The 8,149-nt window shown below is 36.3% G+C and overlaps 1 pseudogene; it reads left to right on the forward strand.

Annotated features, from left to right (window-relative positions):
- The first annotated feature begins 4,757 nt into the window (after positions 1 to 4,757).
- Positions 4,758 to 6,332, forward strand: LOC107686480 (uncharacterized; annotated as a pseudogene).
- Positions 6,333 to 8,149: the final 1,817 nt, after the last annotated feature.

Below are 8,149 nucleotides of genomic sequence, written 5' to 3' on the forward strand. Positions count from 1 at the left end.
TGTTGTTGGTGTTTTTTCAATGTATGCTTCAGACACGGGTCACAACGAGGCGTTCCCCATTGCGACCCCTAGAGGACGCAGCATCTCGTTCCCTACTCAGGGAACCATGGTTACATATGTAACCTGAGACGTTCTGTTTATTAACCGCTAGAGAGCCAAAAGTTACATAGTGCTGCTTTAAATGAGGAATGGTGATGAAAAGAAGAGATTTGGATCTGTAAAGGTAGTATGTTTTTACATTTCTTGAGAAGAAAATAGTGCTAGTGGTTGCCCCCAAAATGTAATTTATTTTGATGCAATTTAATTTCATTATAATTTTATTTATTTAAATGTATTTACATTTACTGCTGTAAATAAAACACAAAAACGTTTTTTTTTTTTTATTTGGCCAAAATGGGTCCAAACTCATAATTTATAGAGTATGGTTGAGTATTTACTATTTTATCATCTCTCTCTTGCTGTTTTATGGCACCATGGGTGGGCAAATCGATCTGCAGCATGGAGACATTGCAAAGGATGGAAAAGAAAGACAAATTAGCAGTGATTTACTAACTAGTACCTAACTAGTCTTCTACCACGCTACAATCCATCACGCTCCCTAAGGTCGCAAAACTCTGGACTTTTGGTAGTACCTAGGATAGCAAAGTCCACTAAAGGAGGTAGCGCTATATAAATAAAGGTGACTTGACTTGACTTGACTTGATTTATGAGCTTCTAGAGCAGCTCTGCTGATCACAGATTTCTGCTGGAGTAATTACTCAACATATGTTTGACTCACACTCATCCCAGTGTCTTTGTTCTGTAATATGAGGAGGCCGAGTTATTTGTCATAGTGAATCCCCTCCTACAACTTCCACTGTGTGGGGTAAAAAATGCAGTACTAGAATGAAAATAGTTTTGACAGTCGTGAAAAGAACAGTTAATCCGAAAATAAAAATCTGTGATTTTTTTTAAAGAATATTCTGGCCATTTTTTTCTAGACCCTCGCTAGTCTTCTGAAAGTTTTGTATAAGAAACAGGCCAAAATGTACATTTTTACAATGAAAATCTTGACCTCCATGTTAATCAGTATTATTTTATTTTATTATTATTATTATTATAGAGAAAGAGAGTTTTCATCTTAATTTTTAGTAAGTTAGTAATTTTGTGTTAAGTGCTTTTGTCATTTGTATTAGTTTTTTATATTTAGCTTAAATGTATTTTGATTTTATTTTTTGTGATTTTAGCACTTCAACCTAAACATATTTTATTTCATTTAGCTTGTAATAATTAGTAACCGTTTTTAGTTAACAATAACAACACTGATCAGTTTTCCTAGGCACAATCAGAGAGTCAGTTTTGAATCCATGATTCTTTCAATGAATCAGACATTATCTGAATAATTTTATTCACAAATTGAACCGATCCAGTTCTGGAGTTCAACTCACCGACTGATCTGGTCGCAACAGCTCACTGGAGAGGAAGATTATAAGTAAAGTTCAGTCTGTTCCTCACACAAAGCTATTGAATAACTTCAAAAACTCTGAATATAATGCACAAGTCATTTGAACTAATTTCTTGGAGCTTTTTTGTCTTTGTGAAGCTCGAAAGCTCTATTCACTTTCTTCAAAAATTCAACGTTTGTGTGCCACAGAATAAGGAAGAGCTAATCCTTTAATTTACTGATGGTAGAGATGGGACACGGCTAGATAAGATAAAACAAACTCAAACTAAATACAGACGTGCCATAAAGGAGACTGCCTGTACACACATGTGCAAACAAAACCGCTCTGTACGTCTACGCAGCTTTTTAAGCATGTGCCTGTTATATTTGCCTCGCATTTTGGGCACACATTTCACATTTCAATGAAAAAGGACATGTGTTATCCTGATGTATTGCTGGTTCAGTGTTGAGTTATGAACTGTCTGTCCACACCTCACATTTACATGTTTAACACAAGGGAACGTGTGACACATGGGAAAAATGCAAATGATGTGGTTGGCTTGTGCATGGAGAGGTGAACTGTTGGAGCAAACGCTTTGTGCTTGTTGTCTCAGCTGAAGACAAACAGGATGAGCTTACAGCCACGGGACGGGTCGACAGAAGTCTACAATTTTTTAGATTATGTGTCTTATGTGTCTGTATCCAGTGTTAAATATCTGGCAAGTCAAGATGTCACTGATCACTTTGCATGTTGGAGGCATCAGGTTATTGTATAAAAGGAAACTGGATCATGTGGCTTCAGCAGTCAGTAACTTTAACCCTCTGATGCTGTTTTGCATCATAATTTTATGTTTTGGTTTTATAGAATTTTTAATTAATTGGAATGGTGCAAAACTTGGTAAAGGTTTTGCCACTTTTGGCTATGAGAACACACACACACACACACACACACACACACACACACACAAGCACAAGCACACAAATCTTTGACATGATTCGAAAAGATTAAACGAATAAACAAATAGTCACACTTGTACTGTTCGCAGTTAAAAGTGACTGCACTGGAAATGAATGGGAAGCTAATTTCATCTAGTGGAAACATTTGGTACTGCGCCCAAACAAAATCTTGCTCATTTTCAAATCTCACTCAGAATTTTAGCTCATTGTTTGAGATATCAATCTCAAATTTGACAAAAACACAACTTGTTTACATTTATGGCTTTGGTTTGCTCACGGTTTTGATTTTCTCACATTTTTATTTATTTCATTTAAAATTTTAAAATAGTATTTTGTGCATTTTAAACTTCTATAACTGTTTTTCGTTAAATATATATTTTTTTGGTACGTTTTTAACTTTTTTCACAAAAAGAGACCAAACTTAAGTCTGTGCTCCAAAGCATTCAAGATTTCCTAAATACATTTCATTTTCAGGTCTATCACAAGAACAACACCAGAGGGTTCATTTTTAAATATTGTTTTAAGATATTATACAATTTGTAAGGGGAATGGGGTTTGTAACGTTTTCTAAAAGGTTATATTCACTTGAAGACATGTGTACTGACTGGCCATAGTATAAAGAATTAGGCTAAAAAAAATATAAAAAGAAATATGTTGTACTTTTTGTCTGTACATATGTGTGCAAAAATTAAAGATTTGTGTGGTGAAGGTTAGATTAAGGTTAAGGGGTAAGGGATGGAATTAACTCATATATAATATGTGACCCTGGACCACAAAACCAGTCTTTATACATTGTATGGGTCAAAATTATTGATTTTTCTTTTATGCAAAAAATCATTAGGATATTAAGTAAAGATCATGCTCCATGAAGATATTTTGTACATTTCCTACTGTAAATATATCAAAACTTAATTTTTGATTAGTAATATGTATTGCTAAGGACTTCATTTGGACAACTTTAAAGGCGATTTTCTCAATATTTAGATTTTTTTTGTACCCTCAGATTCCAGATTTTCAAATAGTTGTATCTCAGCCAAATAATATAATATAATATAATATAATATAATATAATATAATAAAGTTTATGTAATAAATGTGTACATGAGTAAACTTGGAACTTGAAAGAAGATCTGAAATGCTCAGGACAACATCTCTACCTTGTGGATGCAAGAAATAGTGCTTTTCTATCTAGTGCGTTTTTAAATAACTGCCTGATATATTAACAATATCAACAGTAGGTTAATTTGGTTTGCTCGTTTTGAGAGGTTATTTTATTTTATTTACTAATTCGTTTTAGGTCATTTAATGTAATTTCATTTTAGCGAAACTACAATGTGTGATGTTTGATACTGGTTTGTCAACATTTTTTTGATGAATATCATTAGTACATACCTTATTTACTTATTTATTGCTACAACAATCCCCTTCATGTAGAGATATGTTTTCTTTTTTTCAAAGGGCTGCACTTACAGTGCACTTATTACAAAAACAGTCAATCAGTTTGGAGCAAATTAAAGTGCTTTACTCAAGTGAACAATGATGATTGATTATAGCTCACTTCAAAATTTGCATAATAAGATTCAAGCTCAAACGTAACTAATAACATTTTTCAAAGTACAGAAGTATACAATTTATGAGTATGAAGGCAGCTTCTGTTCCAGCATTCACTAAAACAATTTTTCCATTGAATTTACTACATTTTTTTAAGGAAAGCGGTTACAATCAATTTATTTTAGCTACATTTAAATAAACAAATTTAGTTGACTAACTTTCCACATTATTTTTTTTTTTAAATGTAGTTAAAATAAATTGTTTGCAACCACTTACCTTAAAAAAAATGTAGTATCATTTTTTTCAGTGTTGTTAGTATTTAGCATTTATCTAAAATTAAAAAAATGGTCAGTTATAAAGGATTAATTATATGTTTTTCATTCTTTATTCATTTATTTTATTTATTTTTTATTTGTTTGCTTGTGAATGACACAGAATGAAGCCCACCTCACATGAGGAATGCTAGACTTTGATTTAAGTTTTGAAATTGATTGATTGTAACAGCGATTCTAAAACATTTTCAAAATCAACATCTTGACCAGTATATCAGAGAAGTATTAAGCTGCAAAAAGGAGTAAAACTGTGTTCAAAACAAAATAAAAGAAATCAATACCTGAGCAGAGACAGCAGGGGTCACTAACGAGCTTCAGTCCTGAAGCTAAAGCCGCTCATACACTGCATCCTGTTTCCACTGATCACCCTTGAGATGTTTCTACAACTTGATTGGAATCCACCAGTGGTAAATTCAGTTGATTGGACATGATTTGGAAAGGCACACACCTGTCTATATAAGGCTCCACATTTAACAGTGCATGTCAGAGCACAAACCAAGCCATGAAGTCCAAGGAGCTGTCTGTAGACCTCCGAGACAGGATTGTATCGAGGCACAGATCTGGGGAAGGCTACAAAAACAAATCTGCTGCACTGAAGGTTCCCAAGAGCACAGTGGCTTCCATAATTCTCAAATGGAAGAAATTTGGCTCAGCCGGGACTCTTCCAAGAGCTGGTTGCCCAGCCAAACAGAGCAATTGATGGAGAAGGACTTTGTATAGACTGGTGACCAAGAACCTGATGGTCACTCTAGTTGAGCTTCATGATCCTATATGCAGATGGGAGAAATCTACAGAAGGACAAACATCACTGCAACACAAACAATTTTTCCATTGAATTTACTACATTTTTTTAAGGAAAGCGGTTACAATCAATTTATTTTAGCTACATTTAAATAAACAAATTTAGTTGACTAACTTTCAACATTATTTTTTTTTTTAAATGTAGCTAAAATAAATTGTTTGCAACCACTTACCTTAAAAAAAATGTAGTATCATTTTTTTCAGTGTTGTTAGTATTTAGCATTTATCTAAAATTAAAAAAATGGTCAGTTATAAAGGATTAATTATATGTTTTTCATTCTTTATTCATTTATTTTATTTATTTTTTATTTGTTTGCTTGTGAATGACACAGAATGAAGCCCACCTCACATGAGGAATGCTAGACTTTGATTTAAGTTTTGAAATTGATTGATTGTAACAGCGATTCTAAAACATTTTCAAAATCAACATCTTGACCAGTATATCAGAGAAGTATTAAGCTGCAAAAAGGAGTAAAACTGTGTTCAAAACAAAATAAAAGAAATCAATACCTGAGCAGAGACAGCAGGGGTCACTAACGAGCTTCAGTCCTGAAGCTAAAGCCGCTCATACACTGCATCCTGTTTCCACTGATCACCCTTGAGATGTTTCTACAACTTGATTGGAATCCACCAGTGGTAAATTCAGTTGATTGGACATGATTTGGAAAGGCACACACCTGTCTATATAAGGCTCCACATTTAACAGTGCATGTCAGAGCACAAACCAAGCCATGAAGTCCAAGGAGCTGTCTGTAGACCTCCGAGACAGGATTGTATCGAGGCACAGATCTGGGGAAGGGTATAGAAAAATTTCACCTGGCCAAACTGAGCGATCAGGGGAGAAGTGTCTTAGTCAGGGAGGTGACCAAGAACCCGATGGTCACTCTGACAGAGCTCCAGCGTTTCTCTGTGGAGAGAGGAGAACCTTCCAGAAGAACAACCATCTCTGCAGCACTCCACCAATCAGGCCTGTATGGTAGAGTGGCCAGACGGAAGCCACTCCTCAGTAAAAGGCACATGACAGCCCACCTGGAGTTTGCTAAAAGGCACCTGAAGGACGCTCAGACCATGAGAAACAAAATTCTCTGGTCTGATGAAACGAAGATTGAACTCTCTGGCCTGAATGGCAAGCGTTATGTCTTATCAGTTATGTCTATATCCCTACAGTGAAGCATGGTGGTGGCAGCATGTTTTTCAGCGGCAGGAACTGAGAGACTGGTCAGGATCGAGGAAAAGCTGAATGCAGCAATGTACAGAGACATCCTTGATGAAAACCTGCTCCAGGGTGCTCTGGACCTCAGACTGGGGCGATGGTTCATCTTCCAACAGGACAACAACCCTAAGCACATAGCCAAGATAACAAAGGAGTGGCTACGGGACAACCCTGTGACTGTCCTTGAGTGGCCCAGCCAGAGCCCTGACTTGAACCTGATTGAACATCTCTGGAGAGATCTGAAAATGGCTGTGCACCGACGCTCCCCATTCAACCTGATGGAGCTTGAGAGGTCCTGCAATGAAGAATGGGAGAAACTGCCCAAAAAAGGTGTGCCAATTTTTTTTTTTAGCATCGTACTCAAGACTTGAGGCTGTAATTGGTGCCAAAGGTGCTTCAACAAAGTATTGAGCAGAGCCTGTGAATACTTATGTCCTTTTTTTTTTTCGTTTTTTAATTTGAATAAATTTGCAAAGATTTCAAACAAACTTCTTTCACGTTTTCATTATGGGTGTTTGTAGAATTGAGGAAAATAATGAATTTAATCCATTATGGAATAATACTGTAACATAAAATGTGGAAAAAGTGAAGCACTGTGAATACTTTCCGGATGCACTGTAGGCTACTTGGTTTCATATTTTTGACCTTAAAGGTCCCATGAAATGCTTCGAAACTCGCAGCGTTACTCGTGTTGACGTAATTTTAACTGAAACCGGAAGACAGGGCGGGCCATATCAAGCAGCCCCGCCCCTTTTTAAAATGGCAAATAGCGTTCGTTTATATCACAGCTTGGGCTAGCCTAGAGCCGTTGAGCTCCTCAAAGCCGCATTTGACAGGGTATGCCAGCCACAATCTCATCCATATTGCTATAAAATATAGCATTCTGTGTAGAATTCAATTGGACAGAAAGTTTGATGAGAAGCTGAAGTACGATGTGACGTCAAAAAAATCGTTGAGCCGTTTTGGCGGAAGTGACGAACTGCAAGCTTTGAATGCTTATCCTAAATGCGAATTTTGTCACTGTTTTGGAGCACACTGCCTTATAGATAACCTTAAGACTTAACATATTGATACTAACACCCAAAAAAACTTTAATTTTGATTTCGCGGGGACTTTAAGATATGTTGATATAAGTGCCCGAATACATTTTGGGAACACGGTACGTTCACTAACACAAATTGTTTTCATAGGAAATAATTCTAAAAACCAGAACAGATGTATTATTCATGGTAGGTTATGTCTAATAATGCCAGCTAATAAAGTGGAAACATAAAATACACAAGTGCATCAGTGCGACGTCAGTGAAATCAGCTAAATCAATAATAGGACTGATCAGTGAGTGCACAGTCAGGATGAGACCTCTGACCCCACTTGACCTCTGCTGACCTCTGTCACACTCCATTAGCCTGGACAGACCCCTGCAGCCTCCCTCTCACTTTCCAACACCACGCTGCCCCTCTGACCAGTAACAGTGGTGTTTTTACTCCAAATCTCAAGATTCGCCACGAATATTGATTCACATTTATCTCATCTCAAGGGATTAAAATGCTCTTGTAAACATTTTGATATATAGTTTGGTGCAAAAGTGTGAGGCCACATTAAAAATCATTAAACAATGGAAGTTTTAGGTTCTTAAAAACATCAAAAGTGTTTTGACGAAACATGAATATGAAATATTCATATTCTCCAGGCCAGCACGGGCTGCCCCTTCTAACCCCTGGTTATCCGATGCTCTTCGTGAGACCAAACTCAGGGCAGCAGAGAGAAAATGGCGCAAATCAAAAGATCCGTTAGACCTGAGTATGTATCAGTCTTTGCTTTCATCTTTCTCTGCTGAAGTCCATACTGCCAAATCTTCATATTTCCACAAGA

This window comes from Sinocyclocheilus anshuiensis, unplaced genomic scaffold (genome assembly GCF_001515605.1).
Source record: "Sinocyclocheilus anshuiensis isolate Anshui unplaced genomic scaffold, SAMN03320099.WGS_v1.1 scaffold838, whole genome shotgun sequence".
Classification (NCBI taxonomy): domain Eukaryota; kingdom Metazoa; phylum Chordata; class Actinopteri; order Cypriniformes; family Cyprinidae; genus Sinocyclocheilus; species Sinocyclocheilus anshuiensis.